Here is a 13,835-nt window from a genome sequence, read left to right as displayed (position 1 = left end):
TTACATTTACTTAAAAGATGGACTTTACTTTCCCTTTATCTAATTTCTGACTGCTCGTCCACCCCTCCCCCATACTTACTTTCAGTTAGCAAATACAGCTTTGCCCAAAGCTATGTAAAACTACCAGATCATTTTTTTATAACTTCCTAACACCTCCTTTGCACTCCAAGAGACCCAGCAGCAATCAACACCAAAGCTAATTATCTATAGCCAATATCAATATATGGGAAACATGAGGTTTCTGAACATCTGTTGGTCAGTGGGAGACAGCATGGTAGAGGGGATAGATGGCTGGCCTTGGAATCAAGAGGGCCTGGGGACAAGTCCTATCTCTGACATACAACCAGCTCTGGGACCAAAGACCAGTCACTTAACCTCTCAGTGTCATAAGGAACTCGAATTAAGAGTAGTTGTTGATGCATATATTGGTAGAGAGTCTCTCCACACTGAGAGTTCCCTATATAGGTTCCAAGCCCAAATTTGTATAGACTCACAATAAGGAAAACTCCCTTCTCAATTAAAGAGATTTTGGTGACCTCATGCTATTGACATTTACGGAAAGGAAGAGGGAGATGGAGAAGGGGAAGGAGGAAAGGAGAGACAGAAGGAGGAACAGAGACAAGGGCAGAGAGAAAAAGAGAAGGAGATAGAAACAGAAAGAGAGATTTGTAAGCCTTTTTCTTTTAAAGTGGCCACCAACAGAGGACAGGAGGACGTGTATATGGAAAACACTTCTATCCAATGATAATAAAGCAATAGAAAAGAGTGAGCTTAGTACACTAACAATCTCTGGTTTCAGTCACTGAGGGCCCAGGGTGTCAGCTCTTCCTTATTTTTCCTAGGTCTGGAGAACACTTCCGAGGATTCAGTAGAAAAGTCAAAAGTCACCTACAAAGTGCTCACAAAATCTAGCTTTTACTCGTATCCTCTTGTGTTCCGTGTTAACAATCAGTGCCATTCCAGGCAGGAAAGGGCTTATGCCTAAAAATTAAATCTCTATATTCCCAGCAGGTCAGTTACCATGCCCCCAGGGCATGGCAGATATTCAGATAGGCCCCAGTGTGGGCCTCTGCTCTGTAAAGACTCACATGGGGTCCCTGGAGATTTTGACAGAGATAATTAAGCTGCAGGAATGGCCCATAAGAATGAGGGCCCCTAAATAGACCACTTCTGACTCCAACCTCTTAAAGCTTTGCAAAATGCCCTGGGTTGTTTTTCCCTCTCTAGTGATGTAACAAGTCTTCTTTTGAGAGGAATGTCATTGGGAATCTTACAAAGTTAGAGCTGGAAAGACCCCAAGGGAACATCTAGTCAACCCTCTACCTTTTACAGATGAGGAAAAAAAGATCCAGAAAGGGTAACCACTTTTCCAAAAGTCACAAAGGCAGTGGCAGAATTAGAATTTGAACTCAAGTCTCCTGACTCTTTGTGCAGATCTCTTTGCATTATACCAGCCCAGTCAAATCAGAGCACTTGAAAGGAACCTATTGTTTGCTCTTTGGGGAAAGTTACTTTTGAAACGTTTTTTAGAAGGGGGGGGCAGATAAGGGAGGGGAGTGGTAACATGAGTACAATGGAAGCAAGAGTCAGCTTCTGGTCTTAAAACCCCTTTTACACTAACTAGTTACCAGTACAATGAGAAAATAGAAGGGAAAAGCCCAGAAAGCTCCCATCTTCCCTATTTAAGTGATATAACATGAGAGACACAAGCAAAGTCTTACTCTGCTTAAGCAGTGAGCATATGTACGCACAAGGCTTACAGCCAGTGAAATCTGCATCCAAATCCTGCCTCAGACCCTTACTAGCTTTGTGACCCTGGATAAATCATTTAACCTCTCTCAGCCTCCATCTCCTCAACTGTAAAACAGTTAAAGTTTCAAATGAGGTAATATATGTGACATGCTTTGCAAACCTAAAAGTTAATACTTTTATAACTGTTGGCTGTTATTGTTATTATTATTATTATTAATTATTTGCAATGATGTCTCTTTGCTAATGAACATTTCAGGTGTTAAAGTGCCTGTTGAGGACAACACTGAGGTAATAGGTAGGGCCTGGAACTATCTTGATGTGATTGATATTCTTGATGGTAACATCAAGTCTATACTAGGCCAATGGTAAATGGCTTCAGCGGATGTTTTCTGGACACAAACTAAGCTATACAAGATATTTTATCTATAAAAAATAAAAAAATATTCAGATAAAAGGGTTGATTTCTTCATTTTCATGTAGCTGACTGACGTCATATAGACAGTCATATTTGCCATGGTTACTGAGAATCTGATACTGTGTTCCTGTAGCCATTGAAAGATAATTCCAATGAACAAGTGCTGCTAAGATGCTCATCCCAAATCTTACTGCTTCAGAAGTTGAATAGCTATTGTGATAATGTCCTGCTCACCTGGAATACACAAGGGATGATGGCCTAATCAATTGACATACCATGTACAGTTCTAGTCCTCCAGAAAAACACATTGGAGATGCCAAAGGTTTACAGAAGAGCAATTAAAATGATTGAGAGGATAAAACAGTTTCTGTATGAGATTAGACTACAGGGTTTAAGATTCCATTCTGGAGAGAGAGGAAGGCTGAGGGGAGATAATATTTAAGTCTATCAAGTCATGAAGGACATGAATAGATTGAGCACAGACTTGTTGGGGTTCTAAAATAGAGTGCTTGAGTTGTAGTCAGGAAGACTTGAGTTAAAATCCCACCTCAGATACTCATTGATCATGTAACTTTAGGCAAGTCTTAACATCTCACATCCTCAGTTGCCCCATCTATAAAATGGGGATCATTATAGTTAAAGTATCTATTTCACTGAGTTGTAAAGATCAAATGAGATAATGCAGATAAAGATCTCTGTAAGCTTTAGAGCCATATATAAACACAAGTTTTGATGGCTAGTATTATCCTTGAGTACTATAACAAGGGAGCACCTTTTGGATCTTGGAGAAAATGGCTTTCATGGAAAGAAAAGTGCCATTTTCTCATTTGGTTATGAATTTATAAGACTCATTGTCTTCAGAAGTGATGCATTCTGAAAAGAAGATTTATTTTACAAAGGGCTGAGATTAATTTAGAGTTTTGTGTACATGTATGTGTTTTTCCTATGGAAAATTAGAGATAATCTCAAAACAAAAAAAAGGGACTTTGGGAATCATCTGATGTAACCCATATCTAAATAGAAATCCTTTCTCCAATATCCCTGACAAGCAACCATTCAGAACCTTCTTAAAGACCTCTGCAGATGAGGAACCTGTTCCCGAATTCAGCCCATTTCATTTCTACACATGTGGAATTGCTAGGAATTTTGCCCTTATTTTACACAAATAATTATTGACTTTCTTCAACTTCTACCCAAAGGTTCTCTCCCACAAAACATTCTTTTGTGCTACTGTCAAAGACCACGTTAACCTAGATGGTCCACAACTACAACCCAGGATGTCAGTTCTGCTGGATTTTTTTGTTTTTTGGTGTTTTTTTTTTTCGGAGCAATGAGGGTTAAGTGACTTGCCCAGGGTCACACAGCTAGTAAGTGTCAAGTGTCTGAGGCCAGATTTGAACTCAAGACCTCCTGAATCCAGGGCCAGTGATTTCTCCACTGTACCACCTAGCTGCCCCTAGTTCTGCTGTTTTTAACTGTCAAAGTATGGTGTAATAGAAAGAGTCATGAATGAGGAGTCAAGGGATATGGGTTCTACTCAGATCTGCCACTTAAGGTGATGTTGCTCCAGTCACTTCCCCTCTCTGTGGTTGTTTCCTTGTCTGTAAAAATGAGCCTTAGACTCTTTCCTCTAAGGTTAGATCCTCTCTGAGGCTCCTTCTTGCTATAGAATTTATGACTCTACTTACAGATCAACAGAATAATTCCCCACACTAGGGTCTGGCTCAATGATCTCAAGGGGATAGAGATCAGAGAGGTCAGTGATCTGGTACAATGTGACAACTCGGAGTCTACCAAGAAACAATTGCTTCCCTTGGGGAAAACTGTTTTTTAACCCATGCCAAGGTCTTTGTCCTACACTCTTGATTAAAATTCACTGGAAGTAACATGGCCATAACCCCACAGAACATGTGCCACTCACACTGAAGCATCTTCTCAAATCTGAATGGGCTTTAATCAAAGATGAAAAGAAATTCCAAAAATCTTCTATTAGGGTGGAGAATAAAGATGAGAGTTATAGTGGGGAGGGCTGGAAGAAAGAAATCTGATGAAAGCACTTCCTGGAGAAGCGGTCTGTAATATATTAACATAATTCAATTAATTTACATTAAGAAAAACAAAGAAACTAGAGAATATATCCTTATCACTAATCATTGCTCAAGATAGTAAGCTTTAAATTTGCTAGTTAGAAGAGAAACTAAGAGATTAATGAATGAAACAGGACTGACTCTGCAGTCCTATCTCTGGAAGGTTAAAAAAATGTTTAGGGAGTAAAAGAATATTCTGTTTTCCAAAGGGCCAAGTGTTAACCATTCCATTCCAAATATTTAATAGTAGGTCAATGGGCTAGAGGGGAGAAGGAGGGGAACAAGGGGTGTGTGTGTGTGTGTGTGTGTGTGTGTGTGTGTGTGTGTGTGTGTGTGTGGTTTCCATTCAGAGAAGGGGAGACTTCAATCCGGTACAACCTGCATAGTGAGGCATGAAGAAGATTTCCTGCGCTCACATTCAAAGCATCTTTTTGAAAACCTTTTGGTAAAATGTAGCAATGTGTGGAAAAAATAAAAGAACCAGGGAGAATGAATGGGGGGATGTAGGGTGAAGAGAGTGGGATAAAGAAAGCATACAATAAGCAATTTCTAATAACCCTTGGATCTGTTCCTGCCAGCCATCATAAAGTGTAAGCAACTCCTTGGTACCTTTTAAAATGGCAAGTTAGAAAATGTTAACTGTCATTGTGGGGGGCCTATTCAAAGTTACTATTCATTTGAGAAGTGAAAAAGTGGAAGAGGTCATGAGGGGTCAGATGGCTTAGGAGGGGTGAAGAGTCACCTTGTTTCTCATTGTGGACTTTGGAGTGATTTGGGCAAAAAAAAAAAAAAAAAAACCAGGACATCTGGAGTTCAAAAGTCGAGGAAAATGGGGAAGAACCATGAAGATGAATAGATGATCATCAACCACACAAAAGAATGAAGCAAAAAGAAGGCTGGATTTGGGCCCTCACGTCTGGCAAGGAGGCAGGCAGTAAGGCTAATGAAGCATTTGCGATATGGGACGTATGCCAGCGTAACAAAGAAGATGTGCATCAGCTCTGCAGATGTGCCAAAGCCCCCAGAGCAAAATAATGACATAATCACCATCAGTGTCACAGACCAGACTGTACACAAGGTGACATGGGAGAGAATAAATAAGAGTCTTTAGAGGCCTGTAATAAACACACAGGAAAGACTAAGCATCTCTCACGACTGCTGCCACTGAGTCCCAAGATACTGGGAAAATTGGGTGCAGTGAGTTCCCCCACCCTTGAACCCTAAGGTGATGACTCTTGGAAAAATGGGTGCTTTTCCCCTCCTCCCTTAGAAACCTTTATTCTATTCCTCCTGTTTTTGTTGAAGATGATGGTCTGAAGTGATAACAAAAATCTGAAAGATTTGTTTGGTTTGATGGAAAGAACTGAGAAGAGAGGAACAAGACTGGAGAGAAGAGAAGAAAGAGAATTTGGTATCCCAAAGGGTCCCCAAATTTCCACCAACTTCAAACATATCAAATTCTATGAGAGTTGACAATTTCCAACTAGATAAATGCTAGAAAGAGGTTTTTGTGGGGTTTTTTTTTGGGGGGGGGGCTCGCATAGGAATGGGAGTCTTATAAGTTATCAACAAAATGGCAACCGAAAGTTAGTGTTTAAAAAAAGAAGTGTGTGTGGGGGGAGTGTGGGAAATAGTACAAGGGGAAAAAACACAATGAAACCCTATTTCAAGCAATGTCTCTAAGTATCTCTAATCGCTTGGCAGTGGCTCTCTGGGTAAGGTAGGTATTTGTGTTAGTACAGCTGTCTGGCTTTTAGGTGACTTTTGTCAGGTTTAAAGTGAAAGTCTGTTTGGGTACTGGAAGAACAATGATAAGCAAACCCCAAGATGAGCTTCTCACACAAAGGACTATACCAAAGTCCCCTTTCATTGCTTCTAATGAAAGATTCATAAGAATAATTTGAATTTTTTATGACTCCCTTTTTGGTATGACTTTATGAGTTGTCTACTTCACATAGAAGTTCTCCTTAAATACAGAAGAGTCTATGGTGAAACAACCTGAAGAGTAACTTAATTGGGACAAAAAAAAAATGGCCATGGTTCAGATCTCCTCCCACTGAAAAGAAAATTCCAGGAAGTAGATTTTTATTTTAATTAAAAAAAATGCCCTGACTGCTCCTTCTAGTACTGAAGTCCCTGTAACTGGTATAATATGGTTTTAAAAAATAACTTATACCCCTCTAATTTACTAGTTCAATTGCACCATAGAAGAATGATTATGTTTGTTTTCCTTGGCTTCACCCTATTTAGCAGGAACTGTAACATAATGATCATTAATAGACAGTCTTTTTCCTACACTTCTCAAATGTGCTGCACATCTTTGTTCAGTGTTTTAGCCTCCCCCCCCCAAAAAAAAGATGATGAAGAAAAGGAAGAAGATAGTGTTGGTTTTGTTTTATGTCATGTTAAAAAAAAATTAATGGTAAAGATTGCCTGAAACCATTCACTGAAGGTGAAACAAAAGGATTCTCTACCACAATAATCTGTTTTCAGAAATCATAGCTTCCATGTGCAATAGACAATATTTGTTAAAATGAAGGCTCTTTTCAAAGTTTATTGAATGTGTTGGAGAGAAATGAATATATGTTCATTAACCTTTCTGCCATATGCCTCACACAAAAAAAAGTTATGGTTAAAAAAAGCAAGAAAGAGAAGGCTGATGAAAAAAAATTTTCTGCCATCTGAAGGAAAAAAATGCCAGCTTTGAACAGGTTTTAGTTAGCTAAACAATTCTGTTTAATCTAGATGAAATAAACATGCAAGTCTGAAAAAAGGCTGTTAGAACTTTTCATTTAATCCATAGATGGGCTGAGTACAATGATAACGTCCCACTGAAAGCTACAACCACCACCAGCAGCTGTTATAGAAGAGAGCTTGCTCTCTTGCTCCTATTGATAACCCTTTGTGGAATGAAGAAAAAGAGCCGAGAGAAGGAGAGCTGAATGTCAGACAATAGACATCGCTCCACACACTGTCTCTGAACTTTCCTCATCTCTGAAGGACAATTAATTATGAAGGCCTTAGGGGTAGGTCGAAGCAAGGGAAAAACCTACTGCTGTCCCAGCACTCCAGCCGCTATATCCGTGTTTGTTAAATGGCTTTGCCTGTTGGGGTACAGCCACCAAAATAGCCAATAGACCATTTGGGGTGGGATAAGGGGAGGGAGGCAAGGGGGAGAGCAAAAGATTTTTTTGTGTGTGTGCGCCTGTCCTTGTATAATTCTATTCTCACTGTGAAATTATCCATACACAAAACACAAGGACAATTTTTTTTTTAAAGAGAGCAGAGCCACAGGGTAGGTTACAGTCAGAAACGGCCTCTCAGTGGTGTGTTAAAAAGGATGGTCTTTTCACCAAATCATTTCACAGAGGCAAAACAGACAAACACAAAGAGTTGAGACTTTTTCTCCTACATTAAATAGAGTAACTGATAAGGTCAGACATATGATACCTAAAGACATGAATCTGTGAACTCTTGAAGTCAAAGGACTTCTCTGTGCAGAGGAACAATCTTTCAAAGGAAATAGATCATAGAACTCCACTGAATCCCCTTTAAACTTTATGAAGCAGGAGGAGAAAAAGCTCTAAGTAGGAAAGCTTGACAGAAGAGCCTTGAACTATTTTCTGAAGGAAAGATGAGACCCTCCCCAGGCTGCCACAAAACAGCTTTTTTTTTTTTTTCTAAAGGCTCTTCTGAACTTTGATATGTGCCAAGACACTGCTATTGAAAGCTGTATAATTATGTGCTATAGCCACTGTCGAAAATGCTTTGTTCACCCCAACAAAGAACAATAAGCAAAGCAAGGCGACATTACACTCTATCTTTTTCTTTAAGAATGTTGAGAAAGGTCGTGGAATGCTATAACTAATAAAGCTGTTGAGTAAGGAGGTTTCAAAGTTGGTCTTTACTGTGCTTGAATGTAACCCAATGACAAAAAGACACAGGGAGCTAAAATGTAATGTAATGACATTACCAAATAGATGATAAATCAATGGGCCTACTTCATTATATCGATGAACACCTTGAATACAGAAAGGACAGAAATGTAAAAAATGAGGCTTCATTTAGAAGCTGAATGTCCCCCTGCCCCCTCCCAACTCTGAACTTGGTCTTTTGAGTGTTCTCCTTTTAATTCCAGGAAGCAATTCTGCAAAAGAAGTCTGTACCCAGAGAGTGATGCACACGCATGTATGATATGATATACATGAATATATGCATTTACACATGTAATATGATATATCTATACAGAGAGATAGAGAGAGGAAGGGGGAGGGAAGTTGTTCCTTAAAGAACCTATTTGGCTTGTCACTAGTAGAACTGGCAAAGAAAAAAAAGGAGGGACATCTTCTCTTCCTCACCACCCACTACACATGGCATGTGATTGTTCAAATGAGTTGATAGACTCTAGGCCAAAAGACTGAGTCTGTCCGCAGTAAAAATATATCCATGTGCTAGCTTTCCAAATGATAATTCACATTAAATATCTCTTTGGAGAGGAGAGGTGCTTTTCCTAAACCCACCTGTCCTCATTTTTCTTTAAAGAGATGATGATGTGGGTGAAAGTTTTCCAAATGCACTTGCTATTCTCCCAAATGGCAAACATGAATTTGGTTTGGTTTGGTTTTGCTTAGGGGTGGTAGAGTGAGGAAATTGGGGGAGTTACTTTTTGAAAATTCCTTCTTGACAAATCACATGAAGTTGGCCCTGGATAAGTCCAAATGGGAGGAAGGGAAATGTTCAACGATCTGTGGAGATAACCTGCCTGCCAATAGTCACCCAGAAAAATGTCAAATGTACAGGTGGCTGTGGCTGAACATCTAAAGGGTGAGACAGTGGTATGGAGGAAGTGGCATTTGAAAGCTTACTAATCAATGGATTAAATCCTCCTTCTCTTTCATTCCCATGGCTCCCACCCAAAATATTGTGGTCTATACTGAACGAGGGCAGAAATGGTTATTCACTCTTACTCAGCAGCTCCAAGAGCTGCAAACTTACATGAAGACAAACGATTGGTTTGCTGATGGGGCTGGAAGGCCCATGAGCTGAATTCTTCTTCCTTTCTACTCTAAGCATTATCATTAGTCACTAAGACCTTACCACAGACCCCACAATGAGTGAAAAACCTTAAGTTACCATATTGGAAATATCCATTATCTTCATTCCCCACAATTTATGTCTGTTGAATCTCATATCATTTGGTGATGGGTTAGTCACAGCTTCTCTAAACTCTCACTCACCACACCAACTTCCAAAATCTACCATAGTGGGATGAAAAAAATAGGTAGGATGGTGAAGAGAAGAAGCATAATCCAGTAGAAAGAGTTCTGAATGAATACAGAATAATAGGATTTGATCCCAGCTCTGCTAGTCACTACTCTGGTGACCTTGGGTTAGTTGCTATACCTCTTTGGGTCCTGCTGCATCTGTAAAACAAGGAGATTGGACTAGATAATCTCAAAAGTCCCTTCAAGTTCTAGATATATGATTCTAGAACCCTGATAAATGGCTCATCTTCTCTAACTGGTGAGACTTGCATTGATTTCAGTAAGGAAATCCTTTTGGATTCACAAACCAGTAACATCAATTTGAGTCCCTTATGAAATACACAAAAGAACCTTTGAACAGATCTAGTGACTATGATGGCTTTGGGTCTATAGAACAGGAAAAACAACTTAGATGGAGTAGTAGGTTAAATACAACAGCGGACAGAGCCACAGGTTTTAAAAGGGGTTCCAAACCTCCTTTCTGCCCTGTCCCATGAAAAATTTCCAGAAGCCCTTCAATGGAGAATGAGTATGAAACAAGTGTCAAGCATAGCACCTAGAGAAGTTAATATATTGTGGGCAATCTCACCAAATATGAAATGTAGAAGAACGATGTTTATATCTTGTTGCTAAATACCCCTCTGCTGTGCCCTTCTCCTGGTATGACTGAGGCAATATTTTTCCTTTCCTTGGTGAAATAAGTCTCATTCTCTCTTTCCCTTTAGGATCTTTTACCATTGCCCCTTGAGTCTTCTCCACCTTGACAAATTCGTAATGATATAAGCTTCTGTGTAACTTAGGTATCTTAGCCTTACATGGGCCTTGAAACATCCAAACCAGCCAATCTTTCTTTTTGTTTGTCACAAAACCTCTCCCTCTGTTCTCTTTTCCCTCTGGTCAGGAGTTGGCAACCTCTCTGCCACTGTGGTCACTACATTTGAGGGGATAGAGAGGATATAAGTACTATTGACAGCCGCAAGTCATATGCATGGAGAAAGACAAAAGGAGAGGAAATACAGGAATGGAAGAAGGGAAAACAAGAGGAGGAGAAAAGAAACAATGTGTCTTATGGGAAGATGGTAGGTAGCATGGTACTATCTTATGGGAAGAAGATGGTATACTTGAATGGTAATAGTAGAAAAGAAAATCATGCATCTGATGGAGAAGGGTGGAAAAGAAAATGGTACATCTGGTGGAGAAGACTAGAACAGTCACAAACAATTTCCCTCAGGGGATTTCTCAAGAGCCCTTGCAACTAGTTTTGCCTGGTGCTATGTATACACAATATCAAAACAACCAGTTGAGAAATGAAAATTTTAGTGCTAAAGATATTTCCTTTTATTGTCTGTGGAGACATCAAGTAATGGAGTGTGGTGATATTTTATTTGTTATTGTTTGACTTGATTGGCTATTTTGGAGCCATGCAATCATAGTGCAAAAGGAGTTAGACCTCTGTCTACCTCCTCTAATCAAGAAAATAAAAGAGAAAATATGGACAATTCTCCCCCCCCCTCTTTTCCCCTAGTTCTACTCAAAATATCTGCCCCATTTCAGTTGACCTTAAGAGAGGAAACAGAAATATGGAAACAAATCAGCACACAAAAATGTTAGTCATTGTATTCAGCTAGAGGTGCTATATTCATTGCTGGCTCCCAGCCACAAGGCCATACTGGTAAAGCTAAAATGATAAGGCTGGTGGCTTGTTAAGGATCTTACTTAAGCACAGACATCTATGCACAAAGGCATGGAAAGAAGGGATAACCTTATCAGAGGCTTTTATTAGTACATGCCAAGAACTTGACTCAAAAGAACTTAATATTATTCAAATTGTTCAGTGGGGGAGGGACAAATCTATGCTCCTAATTCAAAACCATGCTGTAAGCCCTCTTCCTCCAAGGTGCTTTCTCACTGATTCTCATATGTAAAATGACAATGTTTGTAGGTCGAGGAGGAGGAAGAACAAGCACTTAGAGAGTTGATAACTTGCCCACATTCAAGTAGTAAGTGACAAAATTCCTACCCAAGTCCCATGCTTGAATGCATTTGATCCCTCAAAAAATAAGCATATTCCACATTGACTCAGAGAAAGAAGAGATAGCTAAGAGAGCAGTAGATGAGACAAACTCATGAAAAAGAGAAAAATATCAGGCTTCAAACAGATTAAAAGATCAATATAGATCGGTATGAGGGGGAAGGAACTTGGATAATGTTAAACAGGACAAATGTTCTGGTGACTGGATACCATTCTCATTGTGCTCTACTCTGTTGTGGCCTCTTGAATTTTGGGTGGAAATTGAATGCTAGTCAGATAAAATTTAGATTATGCTGTAGATTTTCAGATACTTTTTAATGATATGCTCACTTAAGTACGTCCGACAAAAATCAGAAGTCACCACATAGGTTCTGGGCAAGTCTTTTATAAAACTTGACAGATGCTATTAATAGAATACCTCATGCAACATTCATTATAAATCATCATTGTAGCACCAAAAAGAAACATACACCTCTTTAGGCAGAGGAAAATGGAATCATTAGAGAAGAGACAAAAAATAAACAACATCATCAGGTTGGAGCTATCCAAATTCAATAAAAAAAAAAACCAGTTACAATAATAGGTGATTTATTTTTATAATTGATGACTTTGAAATGCAGCCTCTTATATAATTTAAATAGTAGAGTAAAGATGTCCCATTAGAACGAATAGTTTGAATACTAGCTTGGCTATTATTTTTTTTTCTTAAGCTTTCTTCTTTATTAGGAAAAATAGTCCATTAGTATCACATATGGATACAACCAAATCATCTAGTTAAAATGGAAACTTTAAGACAGTGTAATATGACTGGAAAGGTCCTCATTTTTTAATGAGTTCAGCAAATGAAAAAGTTCATTTACACTGCATTTGGCACGAAAATATATTTATCTTGGATAGCAAATACATACTGGAGTTTTACACTGTAACTATTCGATCTTTCAAGGAAAAAAGAGTAACTTCCCGACTCTCAGACTTCCACATTCTGTTCTTTATAATACACCACGTCACCTTGGTCAAAAGTGATCAATTCCTGCCAAAAATGGTAGGAGGGAAGCCAGGGGAAGAGGGAAGCAGGGAGGGCAGACTGAGTCAAATGCCATTATTGCTAGGCCTGGATTCAACTGCCTCTTTCTCTTCCAAAGTTAAGAGTTCCTCTAGGCATTAATGGGTGTCTATCTGCCTGGGAATATGAACATCAAGTTATGGAATGTGGCCCAAAAAGAACATTCTTGCCTTCAGGGTAGTATGGCATCTAGCCAAGAGTCACAGTCCAGTCCCATCCACACTAGCCCCTCTACTTCATCACTAGGGAACAGAATCTGTAAAACTCCTGCTCCATCTCCCAACCTAAAGTTCATGTTACCTTAATTGGCAGAACCAGGACAAATGTCATTATCAGCATCGAGAGAAGAATTCGAGTTGTATCTCCCATAGGCCATCATACTAATGATAACTATCTGGTGAACCACCACACCAGCCAATAAACAAGCATCATAGTCAAAGCCACAAACCTTTTTCAGGTAACTTTTTTTTTTCTGGCCAGTGTTTGTGTCCTTAGTACACAGCAATAATACACTTAAGCATCACCTAAGCAACACAATGTACTCATAGATGTATGTACAGATTCACACCTATATATGCCTAAAGGTGTACATAGTAAAGTCACGAGCTCCTCCCCTATTTTGGTTTCTTTAGAAAAAAAACAGAATACGTCCTCCAAAATAAACAAACAAACAAACAAACCTAGTTGTACAGCATTCTAATGGAACCGTGAAACTGACAAAATAGATATCCATAGCGCCACTTTGTATCAATCTGTCCATAAGTGAGAAAACTTTTAGGTTTTAGAAACCCTCAGGGAGTTGTTCTTCCTGACATTTCCCCTCTTCTTCCCTTGCCAAGGAAAGGTGTTAAGATTTCTTTATACTTGTAGCAGAGGGCAGGGCAGGGGGACTGCTAGGTGCCAGGCACCATTCTGGGTATTAGGGGTACAAATACCCAAACCAAACCAAACAAACAAAAAACAACCTTTGCCCTCAAGGAACTTAAGTTCTGCTGGGCAAAAAGCAAGTTATGGATCCTTGCTCTGGGAGGAGAAACTCTGGAATGTCTCTATTGCTCCTGCCACCATTCCCTTTTAGTTCTCCAGACCTCATTTGCATGGAGCTCATAAGGGACTTGCACTGGCTTTTGGAATAAGAGACCCATGTTCAAATCCTATCTGTTCTTGATCAAGTTTTCTAATCTGAATTTCCTCATCTTTCAAATGAGGAAATTGGACTAGA

General features: G+C 39.3%; 1 protein-coding gene across 7 annotated transcripts in view; it reads right to left on the bottom strand.

Moving 5' to 3' along the window:
- The window catches only part of PROX1 (prospero homeobox 1), a 55,036-nt gene that overhangs the window by 16,781 nt on the left and 24,420 nt on the right, over positions 1-13,835 (bottom strand). The gene's annotated exons all lie outside the window — the stretch shown is intronic.

The sequence above is a fragment of the Dromiciops gliroides genome, chromosome 4 (assembly GCF_019393635.1).
Source record: "Dromiciops gliroides isolate mDroGli1 chromosome 4, mDroGli1.pri, whole genome shotgun sequence".
Lineage (NCBI taxonomy): Eukaryota > Metazoa > Chordata > Mammalia > Microbiotheria > Microbiotheriidae > Dromiciops > Dromiciops gliroides.
The sequence above is the reverse complement of the archived record's forward strand: the minus strand, read 5'-3'. Positions and strand labels throughout refer to the sequence as shown.